Source organism: Polyodon spathula, chromosome 24, assembly GCF_017654505.1.
Source record: "Polyodon spathula isolate WHYD16114869_AA chromosome 24, ASM1765450v1, whole genome shotgun sequence".
NCBI lineage: Eukaryota > Metazoa > Chordata > Actinopteri > Acipenseriformes > Polyodontidae > Polyodon > Polyodon spathula.
In genome coordinates, this window is record NC_054557.1 from 17,889,011 (window position 1) to 17,899,954 (window position 10,944).

Below are 10,944 nucleotides of genomic sequence, written 5' to 3' on the forward strand. Positions count from 1 at the left end.
TGAGTACACACAGGTTGAAACATTTCACTAATTTTGTGACCTTTCAAACAATCATTTGCACCTGAGCTGATTTTAGGGCTGCAGTAGCAAAGGGGTTAAATACATATACAACTAAGATGAATCTGTTTTTCTCTGTAAATATTACTCATTTATATTCTATATGCATTTCTTAACTTTATCAACGTGGAGTAGTTTGTGCAGATTCTACATGTAAAATCTAATTTGAAAGCGTCGTAGAGTACGCTCAGGTGCCAACAAAATGTGAAAACTTTGGGGTGAATACTTCTGCAACCACTGTATATGCTTTTGCACCTCATTTCTTGTTGGCTTGAAGAAACTGTGCACCAATGTAAAATTAATTGTTTTTAATTGGTACCCTATATTAAAAAGAGGTTTTATTCTTTTTCTACCTACAGGCGGAGATTCACAAATGTCTGCCTTGATAAGCTCTGTGCATACCTCGTGGAACTGCAGTCTTTAGCCCCGAACCATGCCTTACAGCAGACCATCGGAAACTTCAAATCCCTGCAGGCTAAACTACAGAAAGTTTACTGATATGTGGATGGTTGCTGCCTGGCACTTTGTAAATGCATCACTGCCTCCAACGTGGGGAGAATCACTTGGAATGAAAAGCTGGTTCCTGACTCCTCCCACATAATTTCCTCTCAGTATAGTGGATTTGGTAGTGGTAAGCAGGTCCAGCTGTTTGATTGGTAGGTCTGACCTCCATTTTACCAAGGATTCGCTGGAAGATTGTATTGCCTTGCCCACGTGTAGTGGATTGTCCAGTTATGGTAAAGATGGCAAGTGCAGAAGTGAAGCCTTCACTTAGTGTTGCCGTCTTTACTGCAGACAAACAATGCGTTGGACAAGCACAGGGAGATGCCAAGAATTCTTAACAAAGGGGAGGCTAAATGAACCAATTTAAAAACGTGGATTCCAATGATCAAAATTGGTAGCTTGCATTAGTGTTGCCCTCTTTCAGTTTGAGAGTTTGAAGCAAGTTCAGAACATTAATTTCCCACACAAATGTTGTTTTATTTTGTTTACATAGAATAAATGACCATGCAGTTGCTTGATAATGTACTGTAGTACCATTGTAAATAACCAGTTTTGGTTATTTGATCTTGGTTAGTACAATGCATAACTGTAATTTTCATGTAAATTAAACTACAGATCTGAAAAAAAAATGCATGTAAAAGTCTGAGCTTGCCAATTTTGACTAAAACCAAGTTGCATTTCTATGTATTATACAATTTAACAAGGTCATTTTCCATTACTGTATCAGAAACATCAAAATTTGAGTTGAAGTATTCTTGCTTGGAGAGATGTAGTTTTCCTGACCACCTCCAGTTGCAAACTGGATCATCTTTCATCTTGTGATGTTACTGGTCATAAGCTGATAAGTAGCTTGGTTTTACACATTCAGCCAAAATATGATCTTGTTTTGTTAATGTGAACATGTCTTAATCCAGTTTTCCTCCTGACCTAGCTTTAGATAAAAACACAAGTCAAATTCCCTCCTACCCAATCCCAAAAACAAAAAAAATACTGTGGATCCTAATAAGCATGGAGTTTCTTGGGCAAGGAAAAATATTCTGAAAGTATGTGTAGAATACGCTTCTGACACTAGATGCCTAGTGAACTAAAGCAGAGAGTTGCAGTGTGTACCATGTCATGTGAGTTGATGTTAATAATATACATCACTGTCGTAAAATTGTTTGAACCTTTCAAAGGGTGTATTTTCGATGCCTCGATCGTCACGTATTGTTGATGGCTTGAGTTTAATCATTTTTGCCGTAAATTACGGGGGGGGGGGGGGGGGGGCGGGGGGGGATGGGGTGTCAACTGAAATAATAAAGACTGTTTCCATGCGAATGCACGTAATAGGACATATAAGATTTCTAGAATTTCCGGGGGGGTTGGTAACTGTTAGTAGCAAAATAGTTCTTTCAGCCAAATGTCTTCTTTTTTTATAAATCTAAAATATACTGCAAAAAAGAAAGTTTTCTACATGGAAACCCCTATTTGTATTTTTATTATTCAATGTGTGTTTTTTCAAGATGTTATAACCTATTGGTAGAAAATAAAATAGAAGTTGCAGAGTAAGTGTTCTGTATTGTTTTTGAAAAGGTGGTATTTATTATACTTCCTCCTTTCATTTATTACTGGTAACAACACTATTCCAGGTTTGGATGGTATGCAAAAGTGGTGGTCCATATACCGTCACAGGTATACATTCACACTAGAACACAAAGCTAGTAATGCCTTGGTGCATACAATATTAAACATTTACAAACTGTAATAGTCACACAGCTACCTTGTAAATATTAGGTTTGATGCATATAATAAATCATATACAAGTCCAATCAATGGACTAACTAATAATACCAAAATGGAAATATGCTAGAATCACATCCAAAATGTATTTACCTGTCTCAGGTGTTGCATGTGGTTTATAATAGCGGAGGTATCCTCAGATGATGTTGTGATTATAAGGCAATGGCTAAGTCGTCACGGAAGAGTTTTCTGGTGCTCGGGGGTGATAAACTTAATCCTGTTATAATTGGGTAATCTCACTAATTGTGTTTTCGGAAGTGTTTGCCTACAGCAATTAATCTTCAGTTATTTAGGCCTAATTGTAGTTGTTGAAATGATAGTAGTCCCTCGTTAAAACCGGGCATGGCTGGAGACAGACCAGTTTTGTCCAAAATAACGGGGTGTCCGGTTTTAGAAATGCAAAAAAAAAATATCACACACATTTATACTCCTCATTTAATTTAAAATATATAAATCATCGCTCTGAGATAACATTATGTGTTCTTTGTACACAATGTTATGTAAAAAAAAATATAAATTTTTACAGTAAGCCTACAGCTATGGCTAAAAGTTTTGCATAACCTAGAATTTTAGGATTGAGAGACCATTTAAAAAAAAAAATAAAAAAATTATTTTACATCATGTAATCAAAGCAACTATAAAATGATATTGTAAAAGTCTACCAGGAAGTCATAATAGTAGTACAGTGTTTTATGTTAGATTTTCAAAATGTCAACATTTATTTCAGTTTTTCATTAAGTATATGAAAAAAAACTACAAGATGGTATATAATTCAACATGTTAACATAACATTATTCAGCAGTTTTCATTGGACTTCATGAAGCAAACGTAGTTCATTATATAGGGTGATGCAAAACTGGCTATAGTTGTAGTTTGACATTTACAATAAGAAAATATCAAAATGAAGGGAAGTTGGGATTTAAATGTTAAAATTCACAGTGGCCTAGCGTCACATTTAATTGATTATTATTGGGGGATATATGTTGTGTTCAGCATATCTGAATGTACACCGTAGCACTGTCTGTGTTAGTGAGGGACTACTGTGTTATTCACTAATCATTATCTACAAACAAAAAAATGTTCATTTCAGCAATTCAAACCTCATACACAGTGTAATCGTTAGGTGTTTTTGTTTTTTTTGTTTTTTTTTTTTGTTAAATAATGAGTGGTGGGTCTTTTGAGAACCAGCACAAGAATTAAACATACATCCATGCCAAAGATCTTGTTTTTAGAATTACATTTCTATACCGAAAAATAGTATTTATTTGCAACAGTAAAACAGCTGTTGATGTACTATATTTCTAACTGCTTAAACTTAATGCTAAGGCCTACGGTAATGCTTGTTTTTATCAGTGTCACCTGGAAAGTGAACTGGAAGATGGTTTTGGTATCAGAACAATATTCAATCTAGTGGGTGGTCAGCACAAGTTTTCTAAACACTACACACCACAGTATATTGACTACACACTGGTGCTAAACTGCATGACTGTTGTCACTTGCAGCACTGACAAGAGAGCTTTTTCACCCCATATAAGATGATGTAAGGGATGATGCAGGTGTAAGAGGCTGCAATGTAACTGGCCAGCTCCACAATTAATGGAGACATATTCACATTGCTTACTATCTGCAGTAACAGATGAATTACCCAGCAGGTGAGAAACACACTTGCAACAGCCACAGCACTCTTAGCTGCCCTGACCTGGGCTACTGGGGGAAGGAGATGTCCGTGTGGATTTGACAGGGACGCTGGCAGCAATTGTATGCACTTTTGAGGGTTGTAGAGAGTTTCCATTTGACTCTGAGCTAACAGTGGCAGGTGGGCTTACCCCAGGTTGGTTTTCACTGGATGTATTGCCATGTCTCTCCAGTTCTCTGTGGCTCGGCAGGACATTCTCTTCAATACGGACTGACTTTAAACCTTGATTGGTTTCTAAAGTGGGCAGCTCAGGTAGGTTAGGAATAGGCTGGTTTGTTTGTGAAGCTGCATGCTGTTCTTCACTGGTATGATTGAAACTAACAAGGCTCTTCCTGTGCATCAGGAGGGTTACCACTATCCGCAGGTTGGTGAACACCATGAAACCAATGGGCACAGCACTTCATAAGTTTGCTTGGAAGTATGGGTTCAGAAATGATCGTCGCAGTGTAACTCTGTTCCATTTTCTTCCTTATTGTGTACCTTGATGTAGAATAGGAGGGGAGCACTGAATATGAGAGCTAAGACCCAGGTTAACACCACAATGCCGCTGGTTAGCCGGAGGCTCTCACGCAGGACTGGTGCGTTACCTCATCTCAGAGACCCTTCCAGCTACTGATACCAAAACACATTGATGAGCAGGGTGGTCAAAATGCCTGGTCTCAGATAGTTCCGAACAGAACATGAAGAAAGTGCAGTAGGTCTTCCCCAGGACCCAGCAAAATCAGCATTGGTGTCATGAAGGTCAACCTTTTAACTGGTTATCAAGTTGGAAATGGCCAAGCTGATAAGGAGAATTTTGGATGTCCTCACACGACTCCTCTTACTCGGCACAAGCTAAACGCAGCAAATTGTTCCGCCACAATTTCCTAGTACGCATTATTGCTCGTTTAGGGATTCTATCGCCACTTTCACAAGGAGACTAAATGTATCGTTGTGGCAGGCTGGAGAGTGGATAGAGGCATAGAGACAGTCTGGAGTTCAAAAAAATACTATTTTTATTATAAACACAAAAATGAAAGAGCACAAGAGCCAAAACAAAGCAATTTAAACACAAATAGAGCCAGCAATGGGTATAAGTTAACAATACACTCCAAAAATAAAGGTTTCTCAGGCTCGAGGGCAATGACCTGCAAATCCTTATTGGCGCATTCAAAAACATTAAAAATCACAAACACCAAAACAGACTAACTGCTTCTCAGCTCCCTCCTCCCCAAATTAAAAGCAGAGGCCTCCTTTTATGTCAGGTTGGCTGGGCGCTGATTGGTCGTTAATCAACCTAATCATCTAATCAACCCCAGCCACCTGAACACAATAAACCCAAGCAGCTAGGGGAATTTAACCCCATAATTGCCAATTTATAAAGGGCAGAGCTCTACTCTGGCTCACTCCTCCCTCTAGCTCAGCTGCTACCTATGGAGCGAAATCTCCGATGCTGGCGTGCGTTCTGCTGCCTACACTCGTCTCGCTGTTATGGTGGGTGGTGGTGGGTGGGGTTGATGTCGGAGCCCCAAGCCTTCTTTGGTTGAGGGGGCCCCGAATGTCCAAGGTAGCATGGCGACGGCGACCCGGCTCCCTCTAGTGGAGGAGGCGGTGCGGCCGACGCGAGTGGCCTCCGCGCCTGCGCGTGGCCGAGGTCAGGAGCCGGCCGCCCCCTCGGCCCGGCTCCCTCTGGTGGCGGAGGCGGCGGCCGGGCCCCCTCCGGTGGCGGAGAGCGGCGACCGCGGCCCAACCACCGCTACCGGACCCGCCTCGGCACACGACCACCTCAGACAAAACTAACCAAGGGATAACACCAGCTGCCATAGCGATGCGAGATCCTAGGCAACCACCGATCCACTATGTGTCATGCCGAGGTGCTTACGCGGAGCCGGTGTGCATGCCTCTCGAAGCGTAACCCGCGAACGTCTCCGAGCTCACCCTTCTCTGGCTCTGGGAGCGACGGCGGGTGCTCCTCCCTCTCTGGCTCTGGGGGCCACGGCGGCTCCTCACCCCTCTCTGGCTCTGGGGACGCACTTGGCTCTGGGAGCTACGGCAGCTCCTCCCTCTCCTGGCTCTGGGAGCGACGGCAGTTCCTCACCCCTCTCTGGCTCTCGGGAAGGCGGCTCACCCCTCTCTGGCTCTTGGGAAGGCGGCTCACCTCTCTTTATTTGAGTGACCGGTGGATCTCCCATGTCTACCGCCAGGTAATTAACCACCATGAGGCAACCTCTGGGAAGGAGGCCGGGTGGTGCTGTTCCTCCCACTGTTCCCACCTCTCCCCATCTCGACGCCACAGCGTGTTGATAACTATGGGGAGATCGTGGACGAGGTCTGCCTCAGGGTGCATCAACCAGTCCCAGATCTCCTGGGACGGTGGTGAAGGTGGTGGTGCTGGAGGTAGTGGGGTGGCCCCTGATGCCCGGGGTGAACACGGCACCTCTTCCTGGGCCTGGTTGTAGGGGCATCCTGCCCAGTTGTGGCCGTCCTCCTCACAACGGCCACACCAGTTTGCCGGTGGCACGTCTGGGCAGGACCGCCAACGATGGTCCTCTTTTTCCCGCACCAGGAACACCAGGGGAAGAGGCTGGCCGGGTCCTCCAGCGGTGGCTGCAGCAGCTTACATTTCTTCAGCTGCTGTTTGTCCTGCCTTTTCCACTGTCTGCTCTTCTTTCCCCTGTTAAAAAAAAAAAAAAAAAAAAAAAAAAAACAAAAAAAAAAAAAAATAAAAATAAAACAAAATACTGCTCTGAGCCTCTAGGTGACGCTATCCCACTTCTTACACCAAATGTGGAAGGCTGGCGAGTGGATAGAGGCCAAGAGACAGACTGCAGTTCAAAAAAATAACTATTTTATTATAAATAAACAAAAATGAAAGTGCACAAGGGCCAAAATAAAGCGATTTAAACACAAAAAGAAAGACAAAAAACAAAACTTACAAAAATAAAGGTTTCCAGGCTGGGCAATGCCTTCACTGGATTCAAAAATAGACAAATTCAAACACCAAAAACCAAAACAAACCCAAACACCAAACCTGCTTCCTCAGCTCCCTCCTCCCAAATGAAAAGCAGAGGCCCCCTTTTATATCAGGCGGCTGGGCGCTGACTGATCGTTAATTAAACTAATCAACTAATCAACCCCAGCCACCTGAACACAATTAACCAAGGCAGGTAGGGGAAGGTCCAGGATTCAGCAGTTGGATAAAGAGCATAGTCAGATAACCTTAATCTAGGTATTATTCTTTTTTTTAATTGAGTCAGTTATGTGTGTATATTGATCCTATATTGTTAATGGACAGCATAACAATATGATATGTCACCTCAGGGTTAAAGTGTTAAATTCTAGTTAGCAAGCAACCAGAATTCCATTGAACTGGAAAAATAACACAAAAAGTCTACCAGGAAGCTCAGACAATGGGGAATAATGCATGAAAGCAGAGGCTGAGAGGATTAAAAACAGGGAAAACAGCTCTTAAAAAGCTGTTAGGGTCTAATTTAAAAAAAAAAAACGACAGAAGAGGACTGAGAAAGAGAGCCCGACACAGATCCTGAATGCACAAAAACCAATCTCCAAATAGCCCTCTTGACTTCGATTGCAGGTGGCCTCGGTCTTCAATACTTTCAGAAACACACACAATAAAATGGGAAAACCTGGCCGCTAAATCCCAAGCAGAAGGCTTGAGGGATTCATATTAGCAAGCCTGTGCTAACCCATCATTCTTCTTGAAATTGAAAATACAGACGCGTACTGGAGGAAAAACACACGGTTCGACCTTATAGACTGCTTCATTGTGTGGTTGTAGTACCACATATAGTGTAGGACCAGGGCTATAGAACTCGGTTAGTTGCTGGGCTGCAGTGTGGAAGGCAGTGGGTTTGAGTAGCTCAGTGGTTAGAGTGCAGGGCTGCAGTGTGGAAGGCAGTGGGTTTGAGTAGCTCAGGGGTTAGAGTGCAGGGCTGCAGTGTGGAAGGCGGTGTGTTTGAGTAGCTCAGTGGTTAGTGCTGGGCTGCAGTGTGGAAGGCAGTGGGTTTGAGTAGCTCAGTGGTTAGAGTGCTGGGCTGCAGTGTGGAAGGCAGTGGGTTTGAGTAGCTCAGTGGTTAGAGTGCTGGGCTGCAGTGTGGAAGGCAGTGTGTTTGAGTAGCTCAGTGGTTAGGAGCGCAGGGCTGCAGTGTGGAAGGCAGTGGGTTTGAGTAGCTCAGTGGTGAGTGCTGGGCTGCAGGGTGGAAGGCAGTGGGTTTGAGTAGCTCAGTGGTTAGAGTGCTGGGCTGCAGTGTGGAAGGCAGTGGGTTTGAGTAGCTCAGTGGTTAAAGAAAGCGCTGGGCTGCAGGGTGGAAGGCAGTGGTTTTGAGTAGCTCAGTGGTTACAGCGCTGGGCTGCAGTGTGGAAGGCAGTGGGTTTGAGTAGCTCAGTGGTTTCAACAGACTGTCACGCCCACGCACACCCTTCCGTCACCCAAACGCATCGAGTCACCAGTCTCACGCCCGACGTCCCATCACTCCTTCACGGTCCCCTAGCTCAGTGTAGTTCGAGTTGCTCCATGACTTCGACCGCTGGGCTGCAGTGTGGAAGGCAGTGGGTTTGAGTAGCTCAGTGGTTAGAGTGCTGGGCTGCAGTGTGGAAGGCAGTGGGTTTGAGTAGCAATTCGGGAGCTCTCAACGACGTTAGATGGGCTGCAGTGTGGAAGGCAGTGGGTTTGAGTAGCTCAGTGGTTAGAGTGCAGGGCTGCAGTGTGGAAGGCAGTGGGTTTGAGTGGCTCAGTGGTTAGAGTGCTGGGCTGCAGTGTGGAAGGCAGTGGGTTTGAGTAGCTCAGTGGTTAGTGTGCTGGGCTGCAGTGTGGAAGGTAGCTTGTTTGAGTAGCTCAGTGGTTAGAGTGCTGGGCTGCAGTGTGGAAGGTGGTGGGTTCGAGTAGTTCAGTGGTTAGAGAGAGCGCTGGGCTGCAGTGTGGCAGGCAGTGGGTTTGAGTAGCTCAGCGGTTAGCGCTGGGCTGCAGTGTGGAAGGCAGTGGGTTTGAGTAGCTCAGCGGTTAGAGCGCTGGGCTGCAGTGTGGAAGGCTGTGGGTTTGAGTAGCTCAGTGGTTAGAGTGCAGGGCTGCAGTGTGGAAGGCAGTGGGTTTGAGTAGCTCAGTGGTTAGAGTGCAGGGATGCAGTGTGGAAGGCAGTGGGTTTGAGTAGTTCAGTGGTTAGAGTGGTGCTGGCTGCAGCGTGGAAGGCAGTGGGTTTGAGTAGCTCAGTGGTTAGAGTGCTGGGCTGCAGTGTGGAAGGCAGTGTGTTTGAGTAGCTCAGTGGTTACAGCGCTGGGCTACAGTGTGGAAGGCAATGGGTTTGAGTAGCTCAGTGGTTAGAGTGCAGGGCTGCAGTGTGGAAGGCAGTGGGTTTGAGTTGCTCAGTGGTTGGAGCCCTGGGCTGCGGTGTGGAAGGCAGCTGGGTTCAGTAGCTCTGTGGTTAGTTAAAGTGCTTGGCTGCAGTGGTCTCTTCTAATCTGGCTTATTCCTTCCTAATTTTCAGCTATTTGCATCTCGTGTGCTGGAAGGTCTCTTTAGAGACCTGCAGCATTGAAACGTTTTAACCCCCACAGTTCAGATGGCTAAGCAGAAAGCAATGTGCACGGCTGCATGTCCTTCTGCTTGGCACTGCCTTCACACTGCACTGCCAACACCATTCCATAGGAGCACTTTGAAACCACGGGAGAGGGGAGGAACCACCGCACAACTGTATTAATCGGTGACCGTCAACACTCGTTTTTGAGACCCTTTTCATCGTGCGGAAGTTTTTGGTTGTAAGACCAAACGTCGTTCAACCAGCCAATCACAACCGCCCTCTCTCTCCTGCAGCAACTTCCATACAGATCCAATGGCAGCATTTGCCTTCCAAAGAGTTCCCTAAAGCTGTTTGCTTTGCTTATAGCAATAGAGGGCGAAAAAGGAGGATAATCTGTAAGGAAAAATAAATACATTAAAAAAAAAATCGCAAAATTGTAAAACCTCATGCTTGTTCCAAAACTGTTTGTGGTGAGCAGCTGAGCTCCAGATCCTCAGGACACACAGCTGGAGAGCTGGGGGTGGGTGGAGATCTGGGGGTGGGGGGTCTTTATGTTCTTATTGAGAGGAGATCTCATTCTCTCCACAATCCAGTGTGGAGCGGATAGCACCTTGACTTACAGCTCAGTGGGTGGGGTGGGAGCGTAGAGGGGGGGCTGCCTGTATTAAGCCCCCAGCTCCCCAGATGAAGTGTATAATTGGCTGGAGACAAAAGCCCCTGGCAGACCTTGGAAGCCTGCTTCAATGGGACGCCTTTGAAAGACAGACCCCATCCCAGGGGGGTAAGGCCGCTATTGAAAAGCTATTAAAGACGCATTTAGCAAGGATTGATTGGGAATGAAGAGGGTGATAAAAGAGAGGGACGGGAGGACAAAGGGAGGCTCTGGGCACCGTATGTTCCTGTTCTTTGCCTGTTTTTCTTCCAGGGCCCCTCGCAGTCTGTTTAAGTGTCTCTCTTGAGGAATAATTCCTCTGGTTTAGTGCCACCTCAGTGGACCTTCTTTAAGCAGATGAAGATTTCTGTCTGAGAGGCTCGACAAATTGATTCTGATCAAACTGACAAAAAAAAAGAATGTTCAGGTCGAAGCACTTTTGTTTTAGTAATGTTGAGCACTATTGAGCGATTATTAGGTATGGATTATAGCGAGCTATATAAAAGTTTAAAAGGCGATATAACTGCAGTGGACAAAAGGCGTAAATGATTTAAAAACATTATATATATTAAATATATTCCCCTAGCTACCATCAGAAACATGTCTTTTGTATAATGCTAGTTGTCTAAAATGTTCACTCAACATTTTCACTGCCCATGTTCTGTTTGCCTCATGACACGTTTCAATCGCACCTTCCTGTAAAAAGTTTCAGGCGAGCTGAACTATTTTAATTCTTTCTATTT